This window comes from Carlito syrichta, unplaced genomic scaffold (genome assembly GCF_000164805.1).
Source record: "Carlito syrichta isolate Samal-C Ts95f unplaced genomic scaffold, Tarsius_syrichta-2.0.1 Scaffold296499, whole genome shotgun sequence".
Classification (NCBI taxonomy): domain Eukaryota; kingdom Metazoa; phylum Chordata; class Mammalia; order Primates; family Tarsiidae; genus Carlito; species Carlito syrichta.
The window spans coordinates 953319-970096 of NW_007240595.1; the positions used below are offsets into that span (position 1 = coordinate 953319).

At 39.3% G+C, this 16778-nt stretch overlaps 1 protein-coding gene and 1 pseudogene across 2 annotated transcripts in view; one reads left to right on the forward strand and one right to left on the reverse strand.

The window, feature by feature from the left end:
- The first annotated feature begins 50 nt into the window (after positions 1-50).
- The window catches only part of STK33 (serine/threonine kinase 33), a 157889-nt gene continuing 141161 nt past the window's right edge, over positions 51-16778 (forward strand). The window contains exon 1 of the mRNA XM_008054578.1: positions 51-316. The gene's annotated coding sequence lies outside the window, so the exon portion shown is untranslated. The remainder of the gene's footprint in view (positions 317-16778) is intronic.
- LOC103256812 lies at positions 6655-8269 on the reverse strand (annotated as a pseudogene). The gene has a single exon (XR_002481775.1). The product of XR_002481775.1 is annotated as a WD repeat, SAM and U-box domain-containing protein 1 pseudogene (transcript).

Genomic DNA, 16778 nt, shown 5'->3' on the forward strand with positions numbered 1-16778 from the left:
TCCCCCGGAGGGTGGGGGTGGGGGGGCTGGGGAGGAGAGCGGCGGGCCCGGGCCGTTGCCATGGCGACGCGCCGGGCAAACGGGCCTCTGGGCCTCCCGCTGCCAGTCGGCGGGCGGCCCGCGCTGCGGAGCGACCCGGCCTGGCCCGCGGCCCCTTCCTAGTGTCTCCTGCGGCCGAGCCGTTGGGACCCCATTTCCCCCCCGGGCCCGGTATTTGGGGTGGTGCTCGGTGGCCCCGTTCGTCGACGCTGTCTCTCCTCCACCCCATCTTGGGACGTGAAGCCTTTTGAAAGTTTTTAAGCGAACTGACTGTGGGGTAAGTGTGTGGAGACATCCTCAGAAGTTCTGAAGTCGCGTTTTAAAATTTTCTTTCTTTTTTAATCTCCTGGAGCCTGGCACCTAGTAGGATGTCATGATACGGTAGCTTTCGTACAGCGACTTCGTATAGTCTCTTGCACTCGGTAGATGCTCATAGGAGGAGATTGGATGACCTAAGAGAAGCTTCTTCCTGTCTCTGTGGACAGGTACTTTCTTTTCTTTTTTTTTTAGTTGGGGTCTCACTCAGTCACCCAGATTGGAATGCAGTGGCACCATCACGACACACTAGCCTCCACCTCCTGGGCTCAGGCCGACCCTTCTTCCTCTGTCTCCCTAGTAGCTGGGACTACAGGCGATCACAATCATACCCTGCTCATTTTTTAGTCTTAATATTATTTTTGTAGAGATGAGGTCTCACTATGTTGCCCACGCTAGTCTTGAACTCCTGGGTTCAAGCAGTCCTTCTGCCCCTGCCTCCCAAAGTGGTGGGATTACAAGTGTGAGACACCATGCCCGACCTATAAGGACAGGTAATTTAAGTACTCTGCCTCAGTTTCCTAAATGCAGATTATAATATAAACAGAGTTGTGGCTTTAAGTGAGCCTTTATGTGTAACTGTTTTGTGGACAGTAAAAACATTTGAGAGTCAGTTGCAAGGGATATTTGCTTGATACTCCTGGTCTCACAACACCAGCTAAGGAGGGCCTTCTTTTTTGTCTGACCACCGAACAGCTCCGTTTTCCAACCAAGAAATACGCGTTGGTGGAGGCCTCTGTGAATGGAAAGACACATCAGCAAGTTTTGAGCCTAAACTCTCCTTGTTCTCTAGACCCTCACCTTCAAATTGTGGTGGTTCTGCAGATATATCACACATTTTCATTTTTCGCTCATGGAAATCTCTAGTGTTCCTGTCTCAGCAAATCCTACAACCTTCTAACTAGTTTGCAAACCAGGAATGTTGGCCTCATCCTTGACACCTGCCACTCCCTCTCCATATCCAGATCAACATCAAGTTCTGTCCATTTTATTTTCAAACCAAATCTCAAGTTCATCCACTTATTTCTGTCCCTATCCCTATGCCCGTAAACCAAGCTGCCATTATCTCTTGCCCAGTCTCCTGTAGTAGTCTCCTAACTAATCTAAAATATTCACCCATTTCTTCAGTGTTCCCATCCATTCTTTGCACTGAAGCAGGAGTACTGTTTTAATAATTAAAATGTGATTATGTTACCCATCCCCTCCCCAGTTTAACCTCCATCATAACTTCTCATGATTCTTAGGGTAAAGACATAACTGATGTGGCCTAAAAGTAGGGTGACTGTATACCTTATCATCCAGAGCAAGATATTTTTTTGAGAGTAAAGAGAGTGTTGTTTATTATTATTATTATTATTTTTTGAGTTGGAATCTCACTCTGTCGCCCAGGCTGGCGTACCGTGGCACACAGCTGCTCCAGCATCGACCTGCTTGGCTCCGGCGATCCTTCTGCCTCAGCCTTCCAAATAACCGGAACTATAGGCATGTGCTACCACGCCGGCTAATTTTTGATTTATTGTAGGGATGAGGTCTCACGAAGTTGCCCAGTCTGGTCTCAAACCCACGGGCTCAGGTAATCCACTCGTGTTGGCCTCCCAAAGTGCTGGGATTACAGGCTGAGCCACCGAGCCCAGCCAAGAGTGTTATTATTTATACTGGAACCAAAAAGGTTTAGCCTCTAACTGTCCCTCAGGTAAACTGAGGTAAGTGATTATTCTACATTGGCTCTTTTTCAGTCCTTTGTTCCCATTTTCCCTCCTATTACAGGGCCATTGCCCATGTTCTTAAGCCTGCCAGGTTTGCTCTTCCCTTTTCTCTTTAGTCTGGTTAACTCTTGCTCATCCTTCACATCTCTGATCAAATGCTTCCTCAGGAAAACTGCCTCTGACTGTCTAGGACAAACTTTCTCAATACAGGCTCTTCTGACACCAGTTATCTCTCTTTGGAAGCACGTGTCACAATTGCAATTTAAAATTTGTCTCTGTGTCTCGCGCATAGTATGTAGTTAATAAGTACTTCAATGGTAAGCATTCCCCCGTTCATTGAAGAGTCTCTGAAAATATCAAAGTGGTTGGGAGCACAGACTCCACAGCCAGACGGCTTACATTCGAATTCCAGTTCTGCCACAATTCCTTATCTGAAACTCGTGGGACTAGTTGTGTTTTAAGCTTCAGAAATTTCAGTTTCTAGAAAGATAATGTGGTATAGAGACCATATCATGTAAAATGGGGTCTGGAATAGCACCCTGCAATCAAATGCGTTAACTTTTCTTTGGTGAAATGCATTCCTTCTAAGTGCATTAAAGAGGATCCATAGTTTCATGTTAGTTCAGGTCCGATTTTGCAAATTAGTGAGTTTGCCACCAATTTATGAAAACACTTGGTTTTCTGGGCTTTTTGGATTTTGGAATTTCAGACAAGCACGTGTGACTCTTTCTTAGTGTAACCTTGAACTAATCATGTAGCTTCTCTGGCCTCAGATTCCTCAATTGTAAAATGGAAATGATACTAGCATCTACCTACCTCACAGGCCCCATGTCGTGTTGTTTTGAGGAGTAAATGAGTTAATACATGTTAACCACTTAGAACAGCAAATGGTCATTAGCACCATATATATGAGGGGGAATGCAAAAAAACCCTCAAATGTATTTATAAAAAATTGTGTATTTATTCTTACATGTTTAAACAGTCACCTTCCAAGTACTCGTCGTTTGATGCAATACACCTATCGAGACGCTTTTTCCACTGCTCCAAACAGTTTTTGAACTCGTCAATTTTTATGCCTTTTAGTGCTTCTGCCATTTTTTGTTTCACCTCTTCCACATTGGCAAAACGTTTCCCTTTGAGGACTTTTTTCATCCTGGGAAGCATACAAAAAGTCTCTCAGGGCACAGCTGGGTGAATAGGGAGGGTGGGGCACAGGACTTATGCTGTTTTTGGTCAAAACCTGCCGAACACTCAGTGCAGCGTGGGCAGATGTGCTGGTAAATCACCCATCTTGTAATGGGCACACGTATAGAAAGAATCTCAAAAAAAAAAAAAAATTCACTGAAGTCGTATGCAGCCTCTCACAATAACACTAGGTGGTACAGTGAAGCTGGTGGGTTCTTAGAACACTTACCTAGTAGGGGAAACCTGTTCTACAAGGGCCCCACCCTACAGAAAATAATTGTTTTTTTTTGGTTCCCCCTTTGTATATATAAGGGTCAACTCTTATATATATACTTTTTAGCTTCATAATAATCACACTATGAATGAAACAACTTATTTGCAGTTTACTTATTGTTGAATGTTTGTATTTTCTGTACAAAATGTAGTGATGAATGTCTTTATACTTAACTCTTTTCACTATGTTTTTGGTTACTTAAGATCAATTTCTAAAAGTGAAATCACAGAGTCAAAGGGAAGGAACATTGTAAATGCTCTCAAAGCATACTGGAACATTTCCTCACTGTTTTTTAGAAAGATCTTACCAATTTATACTCCCACTATCATTTGTATGACACCTATATTAGCATTATTATTTTAAAAAATCTTTGCTAATTTCACAGATAAAAATGGCACCTCCTTATTTTAATTTACATCTATCATTATTAATGTGTTTAAGTGTTCAAAATCTTATTGTTAGCCATGAGATATTTCTTCTCTGTGAATTGCTGGCACATGCTCTATTGGAATCTCTGGTTTTTCTTATCAATTGTTTAATTGTTTGATTTCTGCCTTCCCCAGCCCAGGCAGGAGCCAGTATTCTGGGCTTTAGCTGGAATTAGTTGGATAAGGTATCCCTGTAGCCCCGGGCGAGTTGTTACTTGCCTGCCGGCTGCAGAACAAGGTAGAAAACAGTGTTTCAAGGCTGGTTCCTGGGGAAATCTGGAATCTAGACCAACTGACTGATTGTTTATCTGAGCCTTCCGTCAGGGCTTGTAAGAAAGAGGGCATCCAGGTGGGGACAAAGAACCAAGATGATGAGAGGCAGAATGACCCTCAGAGGTGGGGGAGATAAGTTGTAACCTCTTTTTTTTGTAGGGACACTGCGGTGTCTTCTATGGAGGAAGAGAGGAATGCTAGGGCCATGGTGTTAACCACACCCAGATCTGTGCGAACTCTTGGTATAGTAAGGATATTAACCTTTGCTTGTCAATATGGAGCATTTCCCCCACAACTGCCTTTTCACATATGATGGCTTTTGATTTACAGAAATTAAAGCAGTTTTTTGTTGTCTGCCTATTAATCTTTTCCTTTATGATTAATTGCTTTTATGCTTAGAAAGTTCTTTCCGGGCAGAGACCAGATAACTGTCTAAGTTTTCTTTTAAAATGTTATTTTGTAATGTCAGCAAATCAAAAGGTAATGAAAATAAGTATAAGAGGGTTGAATAGTGTGATTTCTAATTAAAAAAACCCAAAAGATGATATTACAAAGGGTGATACTTATGTCATCTTTATGTGTCCTTGAAGATAGAAGAAGAAAAAAAGCTCATACTGCTGTAAGGGATATTGAGGAAGACTGTTTTTGACAGTTGTCTGTCACACATTGTAAAATCTTATCCTTAGAGGCTTATAGAAATGTCCTTCTGAAAGAGAGAAGCTATGTTCTCTGGAGATATTTCCACTTTTATCCATCCGATGATCCTAAGTAATGTTTCAAACACCCATAGTTGTTAGATACTGAGAAATAACTTTCCTGTTTTTTAAAAAAGAGTCTTAAAAATGGAAAATGTAACATAAAATTAATTGCAGACTTTCTTGGCATTGATAAATTGGTATGCCTCAAGAAGTGTTTTGGAAAGAATTTTCCTTCTTCTGAACTCTAATATATATTAGTGAGGCTAATTGTGTTTTGCTTGGATTTGTCTTAGGGCTCTAGAATGTGAAGAATGGACATCTTCTTGTTAAACTGTATTAATATATCTTTTCTTAGTTTATTAGCCAAAATAAATTGTAGAGTGCATAAGAAACTAATCACCTCACAAATCCCTGCAGTTTTATTGAACTGAAGTTGTTTTATTTAAGAAAGGTTTACAAGGTGAGGGGTAGTAATTTAAATAATGAATTAGAATGTATTTTCTACATATAATGTACTAATTATCTTTCTTAATAGCCATTGGTTTCTCAGTTTGAATAACAATGAGGATGTGGTATTATATTAGGAATAAAATAAGAAAAATAATTTTGATTGATAAAGATGAGCTGATTTAGAAATACTGTTACAGATTGCCTTATTTTTGATAAAGTTAAATAATATCAACTTTTTTCCTTTTTAGTTAGGGTCTCACTCTGTCACCCAGGCTGAAGTGCAGTGACACAATCATGGCTCACCAGACTTGACTTCCTGGGCCTAGGTGATCCTCCTGCCTCAGCCTACTGAGTAGCTGGGACTACTGTCACATGCTGCTATACCTGGATAATTTTTTGATTTTTTTTGTACAGGCGAGGTCTCACCATATTGCCAAGGCTGGTCTTGAACTCCTGGCTCCTTCCTCGACCTCCTAAAGTGATGGAATTACAGGTGTGAACCATTATGCCTAGCTGATATTAACTATTATAAACATTCATTCAAAAAATATTTATTGGGTGCTGCTCATGTACCAGGCACAGCTCTAGAATATTGTATTATAGCTTCACTTTTACACTGTATGTATACAAAGTTTGCTTGTGATTCAGTATTCTTAACATGAGCTGATGGTTATTTGGAAAAACTGGTCATTCACACATATTAATTCAGGGTCTTCTAAAGAAGCCTTATATAAACTGTTCATCCAGTCTCCAAGATTGAGATGTTGGTAATTGAAAGTTCTCCTCTGTTACTTTGTTGTTATCATGGTGGAATGCTCATTTGCAGTGATAGAGCTCTCTGGAGAGAATCCATTTGCCATTTACCAAATGCAGTGCATCTGAGGCTGAGGTTCTTCTACTTGAATTCTTTTAAGTTTGTTTGCTGTTAGCAAATCTAACATAGAGGATCTTATATCTGCTCTCAGGCACTCAGCTGCCAAATAGCTGAGATATTGAGAAGAAAGCAAATATTTGTCCTTGGATATTTTTCATGAAAATCCAATTAATTTTCCTCTTTGTCTTCTTTATTTTGGTGTTCAGTTTATGGCAATAAAATCTAATTTTTTCATATTTGTTTTTATGAAACTAAACACCAATGTCCAGCAGTGATTTTGAAGTTAACTTCTTCTTTTTTTTTAAAGTCATGGTAAGATTTTATTTCTATACAGCTTCAGGTTTTTTTCACTAGTACAAAAAGACTTTTTCAGTAAAAATAAAAATGAGGTTAGAGGTTTAATTTAGTCCCTATGTTTTAAAGAATGAAAGCTGACAGTTTTTATATAGAACTAGATTTAAGGAGTTTACCTTTCTCCTGTTTTGCTTTTAATAATGTCTGATTATATTTTTCAGTGATCTCATTTGAATGATTTAAAGGTAAAAACTAAACAATAAAATATAAACAGTTTTAGTTTTGATGTGTCTCAAGCCATCGATCGATGGCCATTTTCAGAGTCCTGTTTGGTGTAAGTATCACTGAAGGAAGAATAAGATTTGTCATGGGACTTGTACGTCTATTCTTGCTGATCCAGTTTTCCATTGCTTCCTTTTCATATGAATAGCCATCTGATGCAATGACTGGATATTTCATGAGTTCTCTAGTTATTGGACATACAAATTCATCAGGAATTCCAGAAGAAAGGGACTTAACCTTGGTCCTGAGCTCTTCAATTTTCCTCAGCACTTTACTATGCAGCCCTAGAGATTCAATTTTCAAATCATCAGCCAAACTTTCTTTTGTAAGATTCAACAGTTCTTTTCCATCAATGTTATTCCTCTTGAAAATATCAACGAGGTCTTTTAAGCCTTGTGCGCAAAGCCGCATTGAGACATCCTCCTCTGACCAATCTTCAGTAAATCGCTTTAGCAGATCTTCTGTGCTCCTTGCTTGGCAAAGTGTTTTCATGTCAAATTGCCAGACGTTCACCGTTTTGTCCATTGAACCAGTAGCAAGTAAAAGTGTATTAGGTGCAAAGGCACAAGTTGTGACATACCTGGTGTACTGAGTCAACGTGTGAAGTATGTTCTCAGTATTGGTATCATATACTATGACAGACTCATCCACTGAGCCTGAGACTAGCATCTGCCCATCATGGGAAAAAGCACAAGTCAGAACAGGAGCACAGTGCCCACTAAGTGTACTTTTATATTTTAATTTAAAACCTAAGATGATATGGGTAAAAGAAACAACCCCAATTTTGACTTGGCAATCCTGACCACATGATGCCAATCGAAAAAACTGAGGGCTTTGTTCTCCATCAGAAACTGGCTGTGAAGAAAAATCACAGCATGAAATTCCCAGATCATGTGCTTTTTCACCATGCAGACACCTCATTTTATCATCCCACACTGTTAAATCTCCACATGAGGAGCCAGTGACAAAGAGGTTTCCATCAGGAGAAAATGCACACGCCACCAAGGAGCCATCCTTAACACTACCACATCTATATAACTTGTATGACTGTGCATTCCACAAAACAACAGTTCCGTCAGTGGCACCTGATGCCAAACAAGTGGAGTCTGGAGAAAACTGGCAAACCCTCACGGGGCTGCCACTAGGCTGTTCCATCACTGCCAAAGTCTGTCCATTTTGAGTATTCCATAGGACAGTGGTACCATCTGTTGAACATGATGCCAAAATATGTCCTGAAGGCGAGAAACAGCAGCAGTGGACAGCATAGGTGTGAAACTTCAGGGGAGAGTGTGACAGTTCAGTAAAGTCACTTAAGGAATACAGGCGAATCGTTTTGTCCAAGGAGCAAGTAGCCAAGAGGGAAAAGGAGAAGGCACAGCAGTTGACGTCATCACCGTGATCAGTTAATGTGTGAATTGGCTTCACCGTGTTCTTTATTTGAAGTAAAACAGTCTGCAAATTTTAAGTAGAAAAGGTTACTTCATCCTAGCCATCAGATAAATGCAACTGGAAGACCGGGGGCCGAAGTTAACTTCTTTATTACTTTCCTGTCATATCTCTTTGGTGGTATATATGTTGTAACATGTATACTTAGCCCCTTTTTAAATTGAGATATAATTTACATACCATGTCATTCACCCTTTTAAAGTGCACTATAGTTGTGCAACCATCACCACTATTTAATTCCAGAACATTTGCATTACCCCCAAGAAGAAACTATAATCCAGTGAGCAGTCACTCTTTGTTCTTCCTTCTTCTCATCTCCTGGCAAGCATGCATCTGCTTTCTCTCTACGGTTTTGCCTGTTATGGAAACTTTATATAGGCGGAATCATACAATATGTAGTCTTTTGCATCTGGTTCTTTGACTTAGCATGATGTTTTCAAAGTTCATTTCTGTTGTAGTATGTATCAGTACCTCATTCCTGCTTGTGACCAAATAAGCCATTTGGGTTATTTTCATTTTTGGATATTATGAATAAATGCTGCATGAATACTCATAGGTGTAAACATATATTTTCAGTTCTCTTGGGTTCTCTAGAAAGGGAATTGCTGGTCATATTTAACTCTATGTTTAACTTTTTAAGGAACTGTTAAACTGTTTTCCAAAGTGGCTGCGCCATTTTACATTTCCAACAGCAATAGGGATCACATTTCTCCGCATCCTCACCAAAACTTGTTACTGTCTTTTTGATTATAGCCATCCTGGTGTGTATGAAGTGGTATCTCATTATCGTTTTAATTTACATTTTCCTGGTAACTAATGAAGTTGGCATCTTTTTTTTTTTTTCTTTTTAATTGAGTCAGGTCTCACTCTGTCTCCCAGGCTGGAGTGCAGTGGCATGATAGTGGCTCACTGCAGCCTCTACCTCCTGGGCTCAGGTGATCCCTCTGGGATGTTGGCATCTTTTCATGTGTTAATTCACCCATTTGTATATTTTCTTTGAAGAAATATCTATTCAAATCTTGTGTCTATTTTTTTTTTTTTTTTTGAGTTGGAGTCTCTGTCACCCAGGCTGGAGTGCTGTGGCACACTCATGGATACCCCAGCATTGATCTGCTGGACTCCAGAGATCCTTCCGCCTTAGTCTTCCAAGCAGCCAGAACTAAGGCACACACTACCTTGCCTGGCTAATTTTTTATTTATTGTAGAGATGAGGTCTTACCAAGTTGCCCAGGCTGGTCTCGAAACCGCGGGATTAGGCAATCCACTTGCCTCGGCCTCCCAAAGTGCTGGGATTACAGGCTGAGCCACTGAACCTGGCCTATTTTTTATTTGGGTTATCTTTTTATTGTTCAGTTGTAAGCGTTCTTTATGTAGTCTGGGTACTGTACCTTTCTCAGATATTTGATTTGCAAATATTTTCTCCCATTCTGTAGGTTATCTTTTTACTTTCTTGGTAGTGTCTCTTGAAGCACAAAATTTTTTAATTTTATGAATTTCAATATATTTTTTTCTTTAGTTGCTTGACTTTAGGTGCCATATTAAAAAAAAAACCTGTTGTCTAATAAAGGTTACACAGGTTTATAAGGTTACAAAAATAATTTAAGTTTAACTTTGAGTCACATTGAGGAGCCTTAGTGTAAGACACAGGTTTTTTTGATGTGATTTAAAAAATTTATAGGTATAGGTTTTAGAAAATAGTTTATATAGATTGAAGAAAATTTAGGTAACCATTTTATTATAAAAGTGTGGTTAGTTTAGTTTGATTTAGGGAGGCCAGTGAAGTTTGAATTAGGCCAGCTGGTGTTAGGAGAGTGTAATCATAGTAATAATTGTTTTAATAAAAACTAGTTTGAATTATTATAGAATAGTAGAAGTTAATTTATTATGGTGGTTTTGGGTTTAGACATTGAGTGATGTTATTTCAAGATGATGTAGTTGTAATACAATTAAGGGCACATAAGAAACTGGTTTGGGGAACATTAAGCAAGCATTAGAAACAAAAAGACAATTTGTAGTTGTTCTTCCTCATGCTTTTCCTCCTGTTCTTCCTCATGTGTGAAGAACATTTGCTTGAGAGTTGGGGGTATCCTTTGAGAGTAGGGGGTGTCTCTTGTGCACCTGGACCTGTTTATGTGAAAGGCACATGTTACCTTTTGTGTCCTGTGATGATGACTTTACAAAATTTGGGGATAAAAGCCCTTGTACAACACTCAATAAACGGCTTCTGCTCAACCTTAAACAGGAGTTCACTTTCTTTCTCCCCACTAGTTGCTGATGCCGTCCCACCTCCAGAAACTTCTGAACCTTGCAGGAGCTGGACTCCTGCACAGGACTGCTTCCGTCTCTACTCTAACTTAGGCCTCCGAGTTGACCCGCATGGATGTCTCCTTGCCATCGTTTCTCTGGTTCATAGCCTGACTCCCACTTGACCTTTTGGGAGAAGAGAAGAACAAAGGAGGAACTGCTTTGGCCCAAGATAAGAAGCCTTGTGATTTTGCTTACAGCCTCATGGTAGAAACAGGAAGAGCCATGTGAATCCTTCCACAAAGACAAACTGATGATCCTTAAGGGGAGACAGAACTTTTCATCTTTTTGTACCTTCCACTGAAAACTCTTCTCTTTGGAATCATGATCCATCTGAACCCTAGCTGGTTCAGAACTCCTTTTCCTTGGAGTGGAATGATAGAGAGGTGTGCCTTGTGCTCTTCCCAGAGTTTCAAGTATGCAGTGAAGAAAAAGCTTTGGATTGGGATCAGGCTCACCTGGGTTCAAATTTTGACCCTGCATCTCTAGCTTTGGTTCCTTTATCTATAAAATGGTGCTTATAATTCTAATTTCAGGGGATTATGAAAAACAAATAAAATGCCATATGTAAAGTGTCTAACAAATTTGTAGCCCTTCAGTAAATGCTAGTTTCCCTTCTCTTTTCACATTTTCTGGGAAAATTGCATAAATTTGTATAAATGCAGTTTTAAAAAAACTCCATAGAATCTTAGAGTTGAAAGGGATCTTCATACTCATGGCCATAAATCATACTTTGCTGAATGTGTCAAAGCCCTTTTCATGTTTATTCACTTGATTTGCTCAGTCATTTTTTATTGATCACCTACTAGGTTTCAGGCACTATTTTGTCTGTCACAAGTCATTGAAGAACAGATGACAGATATATATGACACAGAGCCTGGTACGTGGTTGTCACTTCACACATTCTCATTTCGCTCATTTGATTCACTCACTTACTAAATTGTGAGCCCGACACTCTACTAGGCTTTTGAGATACAAAGAAAAAAGGATACAGCCTACGTCGAGCTCATAATGTGTTGTGGAAGGAAACAAGCCAAGATATTGCAATATTCTATGAGAGGTACTGGAATAGATACATAGATTGGCCCTAAAAGAGCTGGAGGAGAACACTTCTGAGTCTGCTTAGGGCTAGTCTGGGAAGGATGAGCAAAAAGGAAAGGAATCTGGGGCAGGAGGAGCAGCAGGCCAAAGGCCTGGAAGTGGGAGAGCACATAGCTCTTTGAGGAAGTTGGTATCCAGGGGAATCATGGGAGACGATGACCAGACAGGCTTGCGTGCCAGCTTACAAAGAATTTGTTAATGTTGTGTTGGGATTTGAGGTCGGTTTGGATGGAGGTGACAGGAACACAGTTTGTACTTAAGAATTAACAGCTGTCTTGGCTTTCTTCTTCTTCTAAGCCTAGCTTAAAAAAAAATCCTTTTTTCTGTCTTTAGTCTTCAGCATTTCCCCCAAGCATCTGCTGTTTTGGGCTCTTGCCTTCCTAATTCTCTTCCTATAGCATCTTGCCACTTTAATATCATCCCAGGTTACTTGCCCATTTCCTTTGGGATTATGACCTTTTAGCTGTTGCAGAGCTCCCTCTGCGACTCTGTGCTTTGTCTGAAAGACCCACAGGTTGACTGAGACCTAGTGAAGAAGGGTCTATTAGAGAAAGGCCAGGTATGTGGGGAAAGGCCCCTGAACCAGAGGTTTATCTTCTGGTGCTTCTGATGTTGGCATTGTCATAGTCTTCTCTCTCCTGGTCTTCTCCCATAGTCTCTCACTGATCGGCCTTGCCCCAGTGATGTCTCTCTCCAGCCTGTCTTGCCTGGCCTTATTATAGTAACTGAGGGTTGAGCCCAGCAGCTCAGGAATTTTAGGCTTGTTGAGGGCAGCCGTCCTTCATGTATCCAGTGACAGCATTCATTCTCTCAAGACACTGCCCAAGCTGGCCCTTCAGACATTGGAAGAACATGGCTGAAATTCTAGAGGTCACTTATGTAGGTCTTTATTCTGGAATCCTCCTTATGTTATGAATTGTTGAAAGAACTGGCCTTGAAAAGAGATGGATTTGAAGTGGGAAGGGAGGATGTGAAAATTGTTTTCAAGTATTGGAAGAATTGTTCAAGGATAGTAGACAAAGTCCCAAATTTTGGTCTTGATGGAGTCCCTGCCATTTACTAGCTTTTTTTTCCCCAGCTAGATTTCTTTCAGCCTAAAATAATTCTGTGATTCAATAAATGTAACAGGCAATGACTGTACTGATTAGATCTGGATCCTTGAGGCAGATTGAGTGGCAGTATTTTAGCTTTTTGAGCTCAGCCACCAGTGAATTGAAATTGTGATAGCTGTATTCATTATACTCAGAATTGAATGAGTTATTAATAAGCCATTCCTTAGTCCCATATTATCTCTGTTTTACAGACTAATTTTTTCAATAGGATTTCCTTAATTGTATCAAATGTTTCATTCTTAGAATACTTAAAATGTCTGATTGCTATAATCTCCAGGGAAACTAAACAGTCTTAATTACATCTTTTTTATTTCATTTGATTCTTTAGATGAGATTAAAAGTAACTTATTTTAAAGGATATGACTACTCTCTATATAACTGTGCTTATTGTAAATTTAGAAAGTTTGCTCATATTACATTAGCATTACCGTTATATCAGATAATTTAGACTGTGGGCTAGTATATAGGTGGTTAACTTCTTGCAGAATGAATAGCTTGATGGCACTATTTTTTTACTATCATCCCCCTATTTTTCCTCTCATTGTCTTTGGATAGCATTGACTTATACTTTCAGCTCATGTAGTCGTTTTCATAGTGTGTGTCAAGACTTGCTCCCTAGGAAGCAGAGTGTTCTTGAGTTTGATCCTTTCCCAAATATCTACTTCCTTGTGAGTAAATGTTGGTAATAATTTGTGGAGTATGACTTGTAGTTCTAGATGCCATTTTTCAGTAGTGATATTGGCAAATTGAGTTTCATTCAGAGGGGTAGGGACTGGGATCGTGAAGATCTTTAAGTGATATGAAAGACAGCTGAAGGTGCTAGAAATGTAGAAAAGATGGCTAGCCTCGAGGAAATATGCTCTGTTGGGCTCAAGCATTCCTCTTGCCTTGACCTCCCAATGTGCTAGGATTACAGATATGAGCCACTGTGCCTGGTGGATTAGGTATATCTGTAAGAAGGACATACCTAGGTATAACCTGTAAGAATATTTATAAGGAGATAATTTTGACTCAGTATGAAAAGAAACATTCTGTCATTGGTGTCCAATGGAATGAACTTCTTGGGGAAAGGAAAAAATAGGCTCCTTGTCACTGGAAAACTTTGGATAATGTAATGTTCATGTCGGCATCCATCAGCTCTTCTGTAAAATAAATTTCTTTTTTTTTTCTTTTTTGAGTTGGAGTCTCACTTTGTCACCCAGGCTGGAGGGCTATAATCTCTAGGGAAACTAAACAGTCTTAGTGGCAGTGGCAAGCTCCTGGCTACCGCAGCCTTGACCTGCTGGGCTCAGGCGAATTCTTCCGCCTCAGCCTTCCAAGTAGCTGGAACTACAGGCATGCACCATCACAACCGGCTAATTTTTTGATTTATTGTAGAGATGAGGTGTTGCCAAGTTGCCCAGGTGGTCTCGAACCTGTGGGCTCAGACAATCCTCTCACCTCGGCCTCCCAAAGTACTGGAATTATAGGCGTGAGCCACTGTGCCTGGCCATAAAAAAAATTTCAGACTATACCAGATATCTTCAGATACTCTGCAATTCCTGGATTCTGTGGTTGATTATCTACTTCTGATGCTGTGATGTGGCTACTTTCTCAACTCTAGGTTTTGCTTTTGTGATTTATATGATTTATATTACTCAACATATTACAACCCAGAATGCTATGACGTAGTAGATAAAAACTATGATCTTTTTAAAAGATAATTCATATAGTGGATATATACTGTGTGCACACATATACTTATACACGTACACACATTTGTCTTATATGATTGAGAGTTACAATGTTTTAGTTTTGTCCTTAGTTCCTATTGTTATAGCATATTCAAACAATTTGCTATAGAGATATTTGAAAATCATAAGATTTTTTTTATTTATCAAATTCATTTTTTTAAAAAATATAGCTGTGTTAAGTCTTCAAAAATAGAGCCAGCAAAGAACTTTTGTGGAAGTAGGAATTAAAAACTAGTGGTTTTATTGTGAGAACATTTGAGAAAGATCTATAAATAAAATAGTGTGGACATTCAATTAGTGTCTTAGATATTTAAGAGTAGGAAGTAAGAGCACTATAGTCATTTTGGAAAATTGTGTTTTCAGACTCACTTACTAATTGGATTGTTGAGTGCTATATTAGTGGTTTCAAATGCATTACAATTCATTGCAGTTCTGATTTGGAGTAATAGATGTTAAGGTAAAATGAAATCCATCTTCCTGAAGAACTACTGGTTATGTGAAATGATTAAATCTGATTTAAAAATAGAGCATTAAGTGCAAACCACTAAGAGTTCAAAAAATACTTACAGGTCCTATGAAAGAAGATTTAGTGCATTTAGCTTTCAAATAGTTTGCTCATTTTGGATGAAATGCCTTTAAATTGGTGCCAGTTATCATGCCAATAAATTAGTAAAATAGGGGAAGTTACATATCTTCTCTTTGAAATAGACTCATCCTTCAGGGACATAGTCTCTTTTAGGACAGACTTTTTTCTGAGGTGGGAAGACTCCCTCTATGTGTTTGGTACCTTTTCCCAAGTCAATGGAGAAACTTATTTTATGGAATGAACTTAATGACTTAATGCAGGTTCTTATATTAAAGCTTTGACTTGGTATTGTAAGAAAGTCATCATGCTGGAAGAGTTTCCCTGGTGACAATGACACAAGTTATCTCATATGCAGAAATATATACATTTCCAAACATATATGCAGACATATCATGAGATGTGAAGAGGAAAATTGTACAGCACGGTTGCGGAAAGGTTTCTAAGGAAATGGCTGAGTCAAAGCTTTCTGTGGGCAGAGGGTTGGCTTAAGGTTTGTCTCAAAGTGAGGAATGTGGTGTGGTGGGGAATAAGGAACAAGCATGAGGGAATTTAGAGGGAGGGATGAATGAGGCAGCAGATACCTTTGCTTGGTGGAGGCTGCGAGTCTGAGCTTCCAAGTAGAAGGAAATGTCAGGGATAATGGGCTGAGGAGAGACAGGGTAGATGGTGGTGATTACAGGACCGGCTTGCTCCCAGATTGCTTACTGCTAGAGAGAAAGTACCAACATGGAATAGTCGCAGATGATAGCAAGTAACCTATGAGGAAGTGCTGAGTTCTCTGCTGATGTAGTAGCTGGAATTCAGAGGGAAGAGACTTGTGGCTACTCGTTCCAGGACAACTTCTTTGAGCCAGGTTTTGTGTTACATAAGTAAGAGCCGTGTAAGTGAGGAAATGTGGTATGCTTGATGACTTCCTGGTAAGAATGTGGGTGAAATGAACAGTGACGTAAGAAGGTTTGAATTCCAGAATTCTAGGCAACTTTTTTTTTTGTAAAGCAAATGGCATTTGGCAAGTCACTCCTCTTATTTGGCTTTCATTGCATTTATTTATTTTGTTATCTACCTCATTTTAATTTATATTTAATGGGTTGAACTTAACTTAAAAATGTTCATCTATGACAAAGGAATAAAAATATACACTCTGCTTTCCTCACAGTTATTTAACAAAAATTACAATGTATTTCAAGGGACTTTGTATTTCTGATATTCCTATTCCAGAAATTGAACTAAAGTGTTTGAAAATACCTTATAAATGGTAATGTAGGAATACACATATAAATTGATGGCATTTGGCGTGTAGTATCGTAGAGACTATGTAGATATGCCTATATAGTGACAGTGAGGGCTGGACTGAAAGTTTTAGATTTGATAGCAAACCTATGCCAAATATGCGATGGTTCCTACCTGCTTTGCTCATAAAATTCATACTCTAGCTGATCCTTTGGGGCCTAGGCCAATCGCTAGTGATTATAAAATGAACAGAAATGGTTGAATGCTATACCATTTTGAGAGAACTAGCAAAATTTGTACACTAACTGAGAATAAGAAGAAAGACAAAAAGGAACTGGTGATGGCTATAACTTCATGAGTTCCAAGTCTGTAGTACCATTTAAAAGACAGTATTAAGCCGGGCTCGGTGGCTCAGCCTGTAATCCCGCGCCTTTGGGAGGCTGAGGTG